The sequence below is a fragment of the Cetorhinus maximus genome, chromosome 1 (genome assembly GCF_964194155.1).
Source record: "Cetorhinus maximus chromosome 1, sCetMax3.hap1.1, whole genome shotgun sequence".
NCBI classification, from domain to species: domain Eukaryota; kingdom Metazoa; phylum Chordata; class Chondrichthyes; order Lamniformes; family Cetorhinidae; genus Cetorhinus; species Cetorhinus maximus.
The window spans coordinates 30666250-30682736 of record NC_135879.1 but is presented as its reverse complement, the minus strand read 5'-3'; the positions used below and the strand labels follow the sequence as shown (position 1 = coordinate 30682736).

The window sequence follows — 16487 nt, the reverse complement described above, 5'->3', positions numbered from 1 at the left end:
CATGAAACTTCAGCTCCCAAACTTAAACAGGAACAAAAAGGTACTGGGACAAAGTTGCAGTAGCAGGGCATCTAATGGCATCTGTTGTTAGACAGAAATACCTTTGCACATTCAGGTTTTCTTTTTTTTATTGCATGACAACCATCTAGAAGGACAAGGGCAGGAGATAGATGGGAACACCAACACCTGGAAGTTCCCCTCCAAGTCGCTACCATCCTGACTTGGAAATATATCGCCGTTCCTTCACTGTCACTGGGTCAAAATCCTGGAACTCCCTTCCTAACATGGACTGCACCGGTTCAAGAAGGCAGCTCACCACCACCTTCTCAAGTGCATCTAGGGATAGGCAATAATTGCTGGCCCAGCCAACAAAGCCCACATCCCGTGAATGAATTAAAAAAAGTTGTTGGAAGTGCCAGTTAATAATGGCACATTGAGAGAAAAGGGCATTTGAGACCTGAATGAACAAGGCAAACAATGGTGTTTCTCCTTAATCAATCAGATTTAACAATTAGGAAATAAATTGCAGATGGTCTGAGGAAAAGTGTGAATTAATGAAGGCGAATTCAATGCCAAATCAGAAGAAAAGAGAGAATGGGGATTAAGAGAGAGAGAGAAAAGAGAATAGAAAAGCAAAAATATACATTTTTAAAATCTCCAATAATTAATATCTAAAGAAATAAGACTCACATTTGTAATAAAGTTAATTTTCAGTGCCAGAGAGGTTGATTGGCACTTAACATGTAATTAAATGGGTACTTAACACTTAAGCAGACAAGATCTAACTTTGAGGTGAGTTTAGTTCATATCTACTGCATAAATACAACAAATTCACACCATTCAATGCAATTCAATGGTGAGCTAGACAGCAAGATGCCATTTTTCATTAAGCTAATGGTTGGGTGGTGCAACCTGGACCACACCTTTGGATGTCTGAGTTTAACCATGCAGCTGATACTTGCCTGAAGTTGCAGTGTCATTTGTTCAAAAACAGCAGCTGGTGCCATTAGCCTCACCATTATTTTGATGTGAAAATCTTGGCCAAAATCTCTTACAATTTGAGTTTTGGGGCTAAATGTTCTGCACTGAGCCAACATTTAAATTTTAACTGATCAGCTCTACCATATTTAGGAACAAAGGGAGCAAGAGGATTCTACATAAGAGCCCATCAGTGCAATGTAGTAACGACCGGTCAAGCATGATATGATCTATTAACACACCCTTGGCACTTTAAATAATACCAAAATGATTTTTTTACCATTTACATGTGAGGTATCATGTCAATTACCAATGTTTAATATAATATGCAAATTACGGATTAACCACATCTTTTACAATTTTTCCTTCCCAAAACATATGTTTGAAATATTTCTTCATTGTGATTCTAAGACAAATGGAAGACAACATGATTGATTGGGTTTAGGAAATAAGGTAAATTGAACCATCAGGGAAAAAAACAATATTGTTTGCACTACTGTGACGGCAGTTCAGAACACAATGGGAAACTATTTACTGCATGTGTGGCTACACAAAATTCAAATGATCAGACCAAAGTTTTTTTGTGAGTTTTCCAGGAAGCTCAGTTGTGCACTGAGCAAAACAAGGAAAAAACAGGCTCACTGGAAGTTTCCACTCAGCTGGCTATCATCCTGATCATCTGTTCCTCACACACACACACACAGTGGCTGAGTTTCCTGTTTTCAAAGGATTTTTACATTTGTTGGTCTCAACGCCGTCAATCCCAATTTTAGGGGATTACAAAAATAGCCCAAAACTCCCGCCCCATTACATCAATTTGCTTGAAGCATTATAAGACAATCTAATAGTAGCGTAACAAAACTGTGATTCAAGAACAAAAAAGTACACCAAATGGCTCTCATTCAACAGATTTCTGGAGCACACACTTCACAACTGATTTCACTTCATACAAAGACTCATCTAGCGCCATTCCAGTTGTTGCAGCCAAGTGAAATACTAACCAATGGAAAGCTACAAGAAAAAAAAAAATCTGAAATTACTATAATTCATTAATAGCCTGGACCTCAGGCACATAATCCATACATACTAGGGAGTCCAAGTTTAAAAACAAAAGCATGCAGTAACAAAACTAATTGGCAGGAAAAAAAAAACTTTTTTAAAATAGAAAAAATGCACAAAATTAACAATCAGAAAATCTACTAGAAAAGTGAGCACTAAAAGCTTTGTTCAATTACTTTTGTTAAAGTAAAGTTAGACTTGCTGCTCAAAGATACTTTAACACGCTGAACTCCCAAGGTAGAACAGTTTTATCAGACTGTATTTGTTTTACACGTTACCAGCAATCATTGTTAACTAGTGTCCGAATCTCAATCATTATGTGAACTTTCATGATTTCAAAGACAAATGTATAATGGATTTATCAGAAACAACATTACAGAAAACATCATAATTCTTTCAAGTTTCTTTATGCAATCTTTTTTTTTTTAAACTGACCACTGTATCTTGCTAATAACTGTACATTCCCTACAATATAGTGAAAGGATTTCCACCTTCTGAAGAGAAAACTAGGGCACGCTGACATGACTGCAGCTGCAGGAATCACGCCCCAAGCTTTGGACTCTCACTTTCACGCAGCATCTCCTACTTCAGCTTGACTTCAGGGGAAAGCTGCCTGTTAATGCTTCAGATCGCAAAACAAAAACTCAACTCAACAGGAACGTTTCGATTGAAAGTCTATCTGCAATTTGTGAAGTTATTTTCACCATAGTTTTACCCTTTGTTGCCTGTGAATTCAGTCGATGCACCAGCTGTTCCTGCGGTTGAGCCTGCCCTGCGACATGCAGTCTGGTCACTTTCCTGCCAGCTTCTCATCTTTACACCACCCTCCTCCAAAGACCTTTGACACACAGGAAGTAGACACAATAGTCTGAAAATAACAGTCACCAGCTGCAGAAGAACACTCAGATCAACCATGGCTATGTAAAAATAAATCCATCATCCCATCCAGAATCAGCTTCAGTCCCTCATCCTCGAAGAGACCACCACTAATCATTGCTGCCTTCCCACACGCCCAATAGAACGTATTCCCCTCCCCCACTAAAGGAAAAGCTACATAGGCAACAACACAGAATTGTTATTTCAAATGCAAACTGATAGTGAAATCAATTTAAAAACTGTTACTAAAAGAATGAGAGATGTAATGAGAAATATGAGAGAGATTATTAAAGCATAGAATACTTCGCCACCGGGATCAGTTGCAACACACCTTTCAAAGAGAGGATTAGACAAATACTTGAGGCAGACTACAGGGAATGAGCAAAGAGTAGGATTACCTTTGGGTTGCTCTAGAGAAGAATTGGGACAGACAAGATCAAATGGCCGCCTTTTGTGCAACAAAATTTTACGGTTCTTTTTGTAGTCAACCACATGATTTTAAAAAAAAATCTAGATATTTTGTTGATTCATCTCAATACCAAATTTATCTTGCAGAATCATTGCCACTCAATATGAACTGGTTCCCCATGTTTCAAGTTTGGTTCATTTATAGAGCACAGCACAACAGTGACAAAGACTAGAATAACAGCACACACCTAGTTGGTACAACTGTCGCCGTTGCAATTTTGCATGACAGTAACCTGGCACCACCATTTTGTGGCGTAATGCTTCCCACCACTGGTGGTAACTCAAGTCACTCACTGATATTGCAGCACTGTCTCACAAGTAGAGCTACAATATAAATGAGATACAAGTCTGATGGCATTACCCTGCTTGAGACTCTGGACCAAGTAAAGAAACTAATGTGTGGGAGTTACACTGCAGTTAATCGGGCAGAAAAGGCAACGAAAACATAAACAAATAGCATGTGGCTCACAAAAACTTTGTTGCGCTCCAACCAAGCACTATTTAAGTAAAATTTGTTTTCATTGCACTTGGCTACAATAAATATTACACTTGTGTTGATGTAATTTAGTGAATCACTGGAGGTGCATCACTGATGTGGTAATCTCATTATGCTTGAATTTCCATTTGTCTTTCCATTCCCTCTTCACTTAATGACATGCAATACCGTACATTTATGAGCATTAACAGATGTTTATGCTACATTAAAACAAGTGCTTACATTAGTTATGCTTGAAAAAGTACAGGAAATTACAATGAATTGCCCTTGTGCCATTGAGCCGGGATTTAACAGCTTCTTGCTTCAATCTACTTCACAAGCAATCTCCTCATTGGCATTAAGATTCAACATCAAGAAAGGATTTTAACTCAATCTGAGGCATTTTAAAGAAACTGCAGTTAAAAATGAATCAAAAAAGGAACACAGTAAAGCACACAGTTAGTTACAAGCCTTGAAATGTTTCAGGCAATTCTGATTTGTTTCCTTTGATCAAAAATATTCATAGTTTTAATAGAATGATCTTACCTACCTTTGTAGGTAAGATTAGATTAGCGATCTTCAGACAGTTGAAGGAAAACAGCTTAAAAAGTAGTTTTTTTGATTGAGCATTAACTTCAGAGAGTTGAACCAAACTGAGGATACACTAGTGATGGAAATACTCAGCAGGTCAAGCAGCATCTGTGGAGATAGAAAAGGTGAGAGAAACAAAGTTAACGCTTCAGGTCCATGGTCTTACATCAGAACCTGATGAAAGGTCACAAACCTGCAACGTTAACTCTATCTCGCCACAGATGCTTCATCACCTGTTTGAAATACTCTACATTTTCTGCTTTTATTTCAGATTTCCAGCAACTGTAATATTTTGCTTTTGTGCTTAGAATAATTTCGTTCACTTGACTTCAAAATCCGTTCCTATCAAGTGACTGGAGTTAAAATCAAACATGCCAATTAACAACTTCCAAATGTTAAAATCATGGCAAATGATTAAACTGTTCATCAGGGTTTAACTGCAAAAGGAGAAATGGTAACGTTTATAACATTTTAATTGCTTTATGAAACAAATTCTTGGGAGGAAGGTGAATTTCAGAGTTTGGCATTCAAACACTTTTTTTCACCCAGTTCCAGCAGCACTCATTCCCAGGTCAAGTACATCATGGTTAATGAAAAGTCAAGCTTCCTTTACTTTTCACTAACAGTCTGCTGGAATCAGAAACTCAGTCCTTACTAAACTGGTGTTGATGTTTCGACTTCCCATGCTGCCATCCTTGTGGCTTCTCTGAGTGGCATTGTCAAACTGATGCCAAATTAACTTTAGTCCATGTGTTTTCACCCCTAAGAATGGGAGGAAAGACATTTATTTAACAGTGGGTTCTAAAAAACATTTGAAAGACAGGTCATCTTCATCCTTTCAGTTTTGAATGGGTCTTCTTGGAGTTATAAAACTCGGTTCAAAATATTCTCAGCAGGTAGAGGACTTATTTTCTTTCAAATCTGTATTTGGTTTTCATTTACATTATTGTACTTGCAGGAGAAAAATACTCCTGTGTCCAACTCTCCAACATGTATGTTGTAATAACTTCTGTGGAAAAGCAAAAAACATTAGAATCGTTGCCTAAAACTCCACTGCTAATAATCAGCATTGCAACAGTTACAATCAATTTTTACCAGTATTTTAGGGTTTGCATTTTGTAAAGTCTCCAACTATAATTGGACCCAATGATTTACAGTAACTAAGGCAGATTCTATTTTTGTTACATGGAATTTTTAACCAGTGTTTTGTGGTTGGTTTTTCATGATTCTGTGCATTTTCCCATGAAAACTACAAAACAATGGTCTTAGTTATTTATTTGTTTCTGTAGAAACTGGTGTGCTTTATGATGGAAGGAACCCAGAGTATTTCTGTATTATATGCTACAAAAGAACCTGCACCTTTCAGTCCTAAAGGTTTTACAAAGTGCTTCACAACAATTTGCATATAGCAAGAACCCCCACCCCCCACTAACACAGCAAATATGATTAGTGACTTATTCAATTTTTGATGGTGTTGGTTGAGGGATAAATGCTAGGTAAGACATGTGGAAGACTATTAATAATTTTTTATTTATAAATCCAAAATGCAATTGCTCACTTCCGAATTCCCAATTAACCACACATGGCTAGTGTCCAAATTAGTGGGTAACAATTCCATTGAGTCAAGCTTGTGTGTGAACATAAGTCAATATTCTGGATATACTGAAGTTAACATGGAAGCTGCTTTTGCTTATGAAAGTTCAAAATTAAGACCCATCTGCAAGTAACAAACAGGTTCTTTGGTCTGTAGATCATGCAAGTTGCAGAAGTTTGATTCTAGATGCCAGCTACTGTTTGGTCCTTTGAAATGTAGTGATCATTTTACATGCCAAATTCTAATTCATATCTGTCAGTTATGGGATATTGCAATGGGAGTTTTTCAATTATTGGCATGTGCTAAACTATGCAAATCCACAGGTAAATGTATTAGATCCTCAGTGGTTGACCCACCAAGAAAGCTTTGTTTTTGAAACTCAAAACATATTGTTTAAAAGCAAAAACAGAATTACCTGGAAAAACTCAGCAAGTCTGGCAGCATCGGCGGAGAAGAAATCAGTTAACGTTTCGAGCCTTCATGGCCCTTCGGCAGAACTGGAGCATAGTTAGAAGAAAGGAGAAATATAAATTGGTTTAAGGTTGGGGATGGGGGGGGGAAGAGACACATTGAGGGTGTGGTGTGATGATTGTGGAGATGAGCAGATAATCAAAAGATGTCACAGACAAAAGGGTCAAAGAGGTGTTGAAGGTGGTGGTCTTTGTCTGAGAAAAGTGCTAATTAAGAATGGAAGTCAGGATATTCAAAGTACAGCTCTAGTGGGGGTGGGGTGGAAAGACTAGAGGTTTTAGTTTTAGATTTAAAAATAATGGAAATAGGTGAGGAAAGAAGAATCTATATAAATTATTGAAAAAAAAGCGGGGGGGTGGGAAAAGAAACGGGGTGGGGATGGGGGAGTTTAAGATCTAAAGTTGTTGAATTCAATATTCAGCCCAGAGGGCTGTAAAGTGCCTAGTCGGAAGATGAGGTGCTGTTCCTCCAGTTTGCGTTGGGCTTCACTGGAACAATGCAGCAAGCCAAGGACAGACATGTTGGCAAGAGAACAGGGTGGAGTGTTAAAATGGCAAGCGACAGGGAGGTTTGGGTCTTTCTTGCGGACAGACCGCAGGTGTTCCGCAAAACGGTCGCCCAGTTTGCGTTTGGTCTCTCCAATGTAGAGGAGACCGCATTGGGAGCAACGAATGCAGTAGACTAAGTTAGGGGAAATGCAAGTGAAATGCTGCTTCACTTGAAAGGAGTGTTTGGGCCCTTGGACGGTGAGGAGAGAGGAAGTGAAGGGGCAGGTGTTGCATCTTCTGCGTGGGCATGGGGAGGTGCCATAAGTGGGGGTTGAGGAGTAGGGGGTGATGGAGGAGTGGACCAGGGTGTCCCGGAGGGAACGATCCCTACGGAATGCCGTCAAGGGGGGTGAAGGGAAGATGTGTTTGGTGGTGGCATCATGCTGGAGTTGGCGGAAATGGCGGAGGATGATCCTTTGAATGCGGAGGCTGGTGGGGTGATAAGTGAGGACAAGGGGGACCCTATCATGTTTCTGGGAAGGAGGAGAAGGCGTGAGGGAGGATGCGCGGGATATGGGCCGGACACGGTTGAGGGCCCTGTCAACGACCGTGGATGGAAAACCTCGGTTAAGGAAGAAGGAGGACATGTCAGAGGAGTTGTTTTTGAAGGTAGCGTCATCAGAACAGATGCGACGGAGGCGAAGGAACTGAGAGAATGGGATGGAGTCCTTACAAGAAGCGGGGTGTGAGGAGCTGTAGTCGAGGTAGCTGTGGGAGTCGGTAGGCTTGTAATGGATATTGGTGGACAGTCTATCATCAGAAATTGAGACAGAGAGGTCAAGGAAGGGAAGAGAAGTGTCAGAGATGGACCATGTGAAGATGATGGAGGGGTGGAGATTGGAAGCAAAATTAATAAATTTTTCCAGGTCCCGACGAGAGCATGAAGCAGCACCGAAGTAATCATCGATGTACCGGAGAAAGAGTTGTGGGAGGGGGCCGGAGTAGGACTGGAACAAGGAATGTTCCACATACCCCATAAAGAGACAGGCATAGCTGGGGCCCATGCGGGTACCCATAGCCACACCTTTTATTTGGAGGAAGTGAGAGGAGTTAAAGGAGAAATTGTTCAGTGTGAGAACAAGTTCAGCCAGATGGAGGAGAGTAGTGGTGGATGGGGATTGTTGGGGCCTCTGTTCAAGGAAGAAGCTAAGGGCCCTCAGACCATCCTGGTGGGGGATGGAGGTGTAGAGGGATTGGACATCCATGGTGAAGAGGAAGCGGTTGGGGCCAGGGAACTGGAAATTGTTGATGTGACGTAAGTTTAAAAGCAATGACTTTTAGGCAAGAATTGAACAGGATTTTGATTTTCTTTTGCTAACAAGAGTGAAAAGTAAAACAGACCACACTTTTACTATAAATATTTCATATTGTGTATCTTTATGTTCTTTTTTAAATCATTTAGTAAATTTAGTCAACAAAGGATAAGGTTTGTTGTGATGTTCTACAACAACTTGCATTTATATAGTATTATTAACATTGAAAAACACCTAAGTGTTCCACAGAATCAGACAAAAATTGACAAGAGAAAGATATTAGGAGGGATGGCCAAAAGCTCGGTCAAAGGTTTTGAGAGAAGAAAAAGAGGCAGTGAGGCAGGGAGGTTTCAGGAGGCAACTCCAGAGATTGGGGCCCAGGCAGCTCAAGGTACTACCAATGATATGGAGCGCAGGGAATGGGGAATACCAGAGTTGCAGGAACACACAGTTTTTGGAGGGCTGTAGCTCTGGAGGAGAATGGAATTATGATCATTCATTGATGATTAAATAGATCTTGTGGAGGCCAAAAAAGAATACCAGTATATTTCTTTTACAAATACATGAAAGATGGGGTCAGGCCAAGGGGATGCAGTTAGGTGGGGGAGCACTGCGGTAGGTTTTCGTTAATTTTTGCTGGACATAAGACCATAAGATGTAGAAGCAGAAGTAGGCCATTCGGCCCATCAAGTCTGCCTCACCATTCAATGAGATCATGGCTGATCTGATAATCCTCAACTCCACTTTCCTGTCTTTTCCCCATAACCCTTGATTCCCTTACTGATTAAAAATCTATCTCAGCCTTGAATATACTTAACAACCCAGCCTTTATAGCCCTCTGCGGTAAAGAATTCCAAAGATTCACTACCCTCAGAGAAGGAATTCCTCCTCATCTCTGTAATAAATGGGTGACCCCTTACTCTGAGATCATGCCCTCTGGTCCTAGACTCTACCACAAGGGGAAACTACCTCTCAGTGTCTATCCTGTAAAGCCCCTTAAGAATCTTGTGTGTTTCAAAATGGTTGCCTCTCATTCTTCTAAACTCCAAAGGCTACAGTCCCAACCTACTCAACCTCTCAAAAGAAAATCCCTCCAAAACCATGATCAACCTAGTGAACCTTCTCTGGACTGCCTCCAATGCCTGTACATCTTTCCCTAGATAAGGGGGCCAAAATTGTTCACAGTATTCTCGGTGTGGTCTAACTAGTGCCTTGTATAATTTTAGCAAGACGTCCCTATTTTTATACTCCATTCCCTTTGAAATAAAGGCCCACATTCCATTTGCCTTCCCTATTCCTGAACTTCTATGCTAGCTTTTTGTGATTCATGCATGAGGACCCCCAAATCCCTCTGTGCTGCAGCTTTCTGCAGTCTTTCTCCATTTAAATAATATTCAGCTCCTCTATTCTTCCTGCCAAAGTGCATAACCTCACATTTTCCCACATTATATTCCATCTGCCAAGTTTTTTCCCACTCACTTAACCTGTCTATATCCTTCAGTACAGTCTTTGTGTCATCCTCACCATTTGCCTTCCCACCTATTTTTGTGTCATCCGCAAACTTGGCAACAGTACGTTCAATTCCCTTATCCAAGTCATTAGTATATATTGTAAATAATTGCGGCCCCAGCACTGATCCCTATGGCACTCCACTAGTTACAGGTTGCTATCCTGAAAATACCCCCCTTATCCCAACTCTGCCTTCTATTAGTTAGCTAATCCTCCATCCATGCTAATATACTACCCTCAACACCATGGGCTTTTATCTTATTAAGTAGCCTTATGTGCAGTACCTTATTGAACACCTTTTGGAAATCCAAATATATTACATCTACTGGTTTTCTTTTATTAATCCTGCTTGTTACCTCCTCAAAGAATTCTACTAAATTTGTCAAGCACTATTTCCCCTTAATTAAATTACACATCAAAAAATTAAGTTAACATGGAGTAGTAAGAAAATATTTGCACTAATGATATGGTTTCCAATGGCTAAATATGAATGGGAAAGCTTAACACCAGAGAGAAAAAAAAATTCAAACTGCCAGTCTATTACAACTTGTTAACACATGCTCACAATGCCCTTATGTAACATCAATTTTTATTTAGCTGTATAATAGCACAACTGATTTTTTTTAGAATTAGTTGCTGAAAATTTGAGTAAGGAATAGTGAAAATTATTTTTTGCCAGATGTGATTTAGCCTTGTCAGATAAAATTGAGTGTGGCAGTGACCAGCTATTTCACAGGATAAACAACATAAAATAAAAATTGTGTGTAAGATGACCGAAATTTTATCATTTGCCTCAGTATGTGATCCATCCAGGCCTCCAAAAAAGCAGTCAGGGCCTCTGTTAATGGAACAGTTTGAGCATCTTCTGGAAGTGGTTGAATTCCCTCTCCAGAACCTGACCAATCACAGTCTGTACAGCAGCAGTTGCATATTCATTGGGTTTACCAGGGAGCTCAGCTGATCGACATGTACTGAACATGGCAGCAAGGTGCTCTCAAAAGGTATAGCAAGCTAGTAATGCCCAAATGAGTGATCCAGGAATTAGCTGCCACGGTTGCCAGCTTGACAACAGTGATGGCACTGCACCAGGGACTCTTGAGAACTGGTCAAGTAATGTACAGATGCTTGTTCTTTTCTTCCCAAAAATACTGAACAATTTATATTGTGACGGTTGGAAGTACTTCGCATAACTGCTGGGTATCCATTTGTCTCAATGCCACATTAAGCCCTTCCTTACATAAATAATACTTTCAAATCTACGCTCCAATCAGTGTTTCCCAAGGACCAACAGAATCATACATGGTATAAGATAATTCATCTTGGTACAATGATCTAGCCATTTAAGAAGTTACTGAATTAGGGAAGCACTAGGCACTGCAAGATTGAGCTTTGACCAGTCCATGTAGCTGTTGTGCAGTTCTAAAGACTATTAACATAAACCACATACTCTTGTTTTAGGGAGCTATGGTTGAGCAGACTTCTTAAAAAAAAGTTCACAGTGTAATCCAAGGAAATTGGGAATTGCTGGTGTCAACGCAATTTGGTAACAGCTTCTGTTATGACTGGAAGCTAAATGTGTCATTGCTTAGCATTCCTCATTTTTATTCCATTAATTTCTCCATTGCGACAGTCATTAATTAGGACACCAAAAATTCACCATTCTAGTTACTGAACTTGTTCAGTGTTACTGAGCGTCATGTCAAGACTTTGTCACACAATACTGTGAATCTAAAATCGGAAGAGCCTCAGAACAGAAACTGAAGATAATTCATGTTGCTCCATCAAATTCTTGAAGTATTCTAGTTTCTAAAATACTCCACATATATTAACAGCAGTAACAATGACAAATTATATTTACATAGAGCCTTTAATGTAATAAAATGTCCCAAGGAGCTTCACAGGAGAATTATGAAAAAGTATGATACCAAGCCACTTTAGGCAGTAACAGGTGCAAACAGCAGAGTAGCTCTTACAGTGCAATAACCACATCAGAAAGAAAACAATGCATGTTCTTCCAACAACTGTACTACTATAAGTCATGGAGCAGCTTTCAGAATCAGACTTTAAAACTTATTCAGCTTCTTTTGCTATACAGCACATGGACTGAAAGACTTCACAAGGTATGCATCCTCCCTTCACATCTGTAAATATTCCATTTGCTGAATAAATAGTTGTACCAAGTAAAAAGCAAAATATTGCGATGATGGAAATCTGAAATAAAAACAGAAAATGCCAGAAACACACAGGTCAAATCCAAATCTGTGCATAGAATAAACACTTTCTTTTTAGCTTCAGACTCTTTTTTAAAGAACTGAATATTAAGACAGGCACATTAATACAATGAGAAAAAGGGAGGGGGGGGAGGAATACACATAAGAAACAGATGAAACCAGAGAGAAATTATGAACGAAATATTGTTAACAGATAATTCCAATCCAGCAATGGAAAATAGCATTGATATATTGAAGAGACAAAGGGTGTCTAAACAGGAGACCTAGGGAAATAGGAAAATTGAGAAAACATCATCACAGCGACTCCTTCCGCAATTCCCCTGCGTCATGTTAAGTTGGTATTAACAAACATACCATAATATAGTAAGGCAACCACACATCTCGAAAGATGATGATGGAAGCATCAACAACAGTTCAGTTATTTTGCCATGTTAAAACATCAGCAGCAGCTGAGCAGCCCAGTTACTGAAACAATAGTCCTTGCCACAAATGGTGCAGGTGTCAATTACAACAACACCTTGCATTTATATAGCACCTTTAATGTAGTAAAACATCACAAAACACTTCACAAGAGCATTCATCAATTAAAATCTACCAAAAATCACATAAGATGTTAGGACAGTTGACTAAAAACTTGGTCAAAGTGGTGAGCATAAAGCAGTGCTTTGAAGGAGAAGAGTGAAGTAGAGGGGTGAAAGAGGTTTAGGGTGAAAATTTCAGAGTTTAGGCAGCTGACGGAATGGCCATCAATAGTGGAGTGATGAAAATCAGGGGGTTGGGGGGGTAGAGTGTGGGTGTGCAGTTGAGGCCATGCAGGGATTGAAAACAAGAATTAACAGAGCCAGATAACAAAAGGTCACCCTATATGCTATAAACCTAAACATTAAGAAAAATTATAAACAAGTACTATAGTATACAATACTATAAAGAAACATACAATATATAAGTACATAAGACAAGCCTTCAATGATTTAACATATGTGATATATTTAAATTTTTGGACTTAATTTTGCCACTGTTGCTAGATATTTAGATAGACAAAGACATTGCACTGCATCACGCTGTTATAGTATGGTATAGTATGGGCAAATTTAAATACAATTTTTCCTACAATATTATTCTTTACGTACCATATGACTCAACACCTTTTGGCATTGGAACGGAAAATTACCAGAGATTCATAAACTAATTTACAACTGCTAAATTCTGTGCACTGTTGTCCCTTTACGAATTAAAACAGCTACTTGAAAATCAGTAACAGGAAACTATCAACAACACACAAAGCCTCACTGTTGTCGTAAAGTATTTTCCCGGCTGCAGCACAACATGATGGCAAAAGATTTTCTGCTCAATAGAGAAAGAAGGCTTATAAATGCAGCCTCAGCCCATCAGAACTCCTTTATCCACAGGGCAAGCAACAATTCTTCTGAAGGTTCATGAAGTCCCCAGTGACAGTGCATATCACTATCACTGAAAGACGAGAGCAGAAAGCCCTACCTCTTTAGCTCTGTTACATCCGATCAATAAAAACAAGCATTACAAAGCAAGTGAAGCCCAAAGGGAATGCTTTCATTTTCCAGGCACCATTTAACTCCCCCACCCCTCTGCCCTCCCCATTCGATACAACAGGGAAAACTGAATACTATACCACCAGATATTCCCTGCTTCTCATCCAGAATTGCATGGCCAATCTGTGTAAACTTGCAAGTAGATATTTGAAATAAAAAACTGAGAAGCAACGAGATAGGGTTTAGTATTGTGTTGGAAACCAAAGAGATATATATATTTAATACTGTAAAACAATGCTTCGAGATTCCACCCCCGCTGTGTGGGATAATAAAGCTTTTTTTCCATTTATGTTAATTGGAGATGTCTTTTGGGCAAGGAAATATTCAATGGAACAATTTAAACATTCTGTACATTACATTTATCGTCAATTTTTCTGCTTCATCCTTTTCTGATTTCCTCATTTATCCTTGCTTTACCTGAGCCCGAACCCCATCCAAATCCCCCCAAAAAACTCTCTCAGTTGACATTAGAATATTCACAAGGTTTCATTAAGGACAAAATGCAAGAAGGCTGAAACTATCCAAAAGACTTAGCACATGAAACTAAAGTACAAAAATATTACAAAAGAGAAATGGAAAAAAACATGGAGGGGGGAGAAGAGTGAGAGAAATGGAGAAGGAAGAAGAAAAAGCGAGAGAGAAAAGAGTGAAAAAGTCAGAGAAAGAGCAAATGATAAAGAGACAGATACCACAAAGGGAGGGGAGGAAAGAGAAATCAAGATGAAAATCAAAGCACAAAAATATAAGCACTTCAATGAAACCATTATTTCCTAGGTCAGAGGTTAATTAATGATCTTAAACTATGTAATTGAACATAAATCCAATAACAATTAACACTTACAGGCTCTTAACATCAGGTTGCACAGCTGTACTCTCAAGTACTCAAAACCTCTATTCAGTCAGTATTTTACACAAATTTCCATTCTCAGTTCAGGAGGAGAGGTATGCTTTAAAGAGTGAAAGACCGCTCCCGAATAGAAATATAATTTTCTGAAGTCGAGAATTCAATCCAGCACAACCTCCTAGTGTCACATGGCCCATAATTTCAATTCCAAAACAGTCCCAAAAATAACCTTTTTACAACTTTAGGTCCTTTTAATTACCAAGTTAGAGAAATGTTTTTAAACTTAGTTTTAGAACAACCGGTCAGCTGCAGGAATGAGTAAAGTTCTATTTTTCTTTCAAATAGCAACGTATTTTAGAACTTACATTTAACAAATTATGGAATACCAATATTCGCTATATTATGGCAACCTAGAAAATTCACCAAAAGGAAGGAGGGGAGAAAGCACTTGTACTTGATTGTGTGTTGCACTTGAAGATCTAATAACTTCTGAAGCACACAAATAATCATCGATAAAAATCTGATTCCAAAAATCAATCGGAACAACAATCCTCAACAGATCTAGTTTTGTCGCACTTTGACCAAGCACCTAAAAGATCTTGGAGAACATTTCATGTCCTCTTGACACAGTAACTTACATTTAACAATGGGTGTTCATGGAGGACATAGCATTCTATCCAACCTATAGGATACAAGATGCTACTCAAGCAAAACCATGTGTAAAAGGCTTCATTGCAAACTTACATTACTTGCTTGTGTGTTAATGTAAAACCAATGAAATGCAGTGAAAACAGAAACGTGGTACAGGCAGACACTATTGCACATTATTCCGCACCATAAAAAAGACTTGCATTTATATGGTGACTTTCATGATCATTGGAGGTCTCAAAGCACTTTACAACCAATTAAATACAACAGTGACTACACTTCAAAAGTAATCTAAGAAACACAGAGAGCCAATATGTGCACGGCAAGCTCCCACAAACAGCAATGTGATAATGACCAGGTAATCTGTTTTGTGGTGTTGACTGAGGGATAGATATTGGTCAGGATAGTGGGGATAACTCCGTTTTTCATTGAAGTAGTGCCATGGAAGCTTTTACATCTACCCAAGCACGCAGATGGGGCCTCGGTTTAACATCTCATCTCAGCATTGCACTAGAGTGTTAGCCTTAATTTTTGGGCTGGAGCCCTGGAATGGGCCTTGAGCCCTGGAATGGGCCTTGAACCCAGAACACTGTGACTCATAGGTGGGAGTGCTACCAACCGAGCTACAACTGACAATCAAAACAGTCATTTTGCATGGGGATGCGAAGAAAATGTTTTGAACTGTCTAGACTGTAATCTCAAAATGGCCAAATGAGAAGGCAGATCACAAATAGGTGCTTTTGCTTTCTTCCAACTTTCTTTCCTTCTCTCCTGAGGACCGTGGCCCAGCCAGTCTTGTGGTGTCACGTCCATTCTTAATTAGTCAGGAAGCATGCACAGGTTATTGAGCCATACGATGGGGTACTTGGTACAGGGTGCAATCACCACAAGGAACACTTAAAAGAATCAGTAATTTCACGATTCCATAGCTAAGCCTAACCCTGCCCTCACCTATGAAAACAGACACATAAAAACTCCAACAAGGATCTCACACAGAAAAAAACAACTGGAAGCAGATGATTTTTTCTCTCTAAACTACGGGCTCTGGGGGCAAGTTGTACTGCCACCACTGGGCTTAGTTCAGTTTACTCATGGGGCATGATGTTAACACATTCACTTTCACAGAGTTAAAATCAGGCCTCCTATGACTCATTATCAAGGCAATTCTCCAGCCTCTATTGTTCGATACAACATGCAGATTGTAGTCTTATTCCTAGCCCACATGGTTCAGTTCAGACCATGCCAAACATTTTCACTTTAGTCGAGAACTTTCATTGCAAAAAGTCAAGTTCCCAAAGACAGGCATAAATTGGAGCCAGAAGCAAGGCTGTGCTAAAATGAATATGGACTTCTTATAGAAGCAGACATTATATT

The 16487-nt window shown here is 39.3% G+C and overlaps 1 protein-coding gene across 9 annotated transcripts in view; it reads right to left on the bottom strand.

Moving 5' to 3' along the window:
- The window catches only part of gab1 (GRB2-associated binding protein 1), a 231108-nt gene that overhangs the window by 140084 nt on the left and 74537 nt on the right, over positions 1 to 16487 (bottom strand). The window contains exon 1 of one of the 9 annotated variants that reach the window (XM_078539432.1): positions 2753 to 2867. The exons of the other annotated variants lie outside the window; for them this stretch is intronic. The gene's annotated coding sequence lies outside the window, so the exon portion shown is untranslated. Of the gene's footprint in view, positions 1 to 2752; positions 2868 to 16487 lie in introns of those variants that run through there. 9 annotated transcript variants of the gene reach the window in all.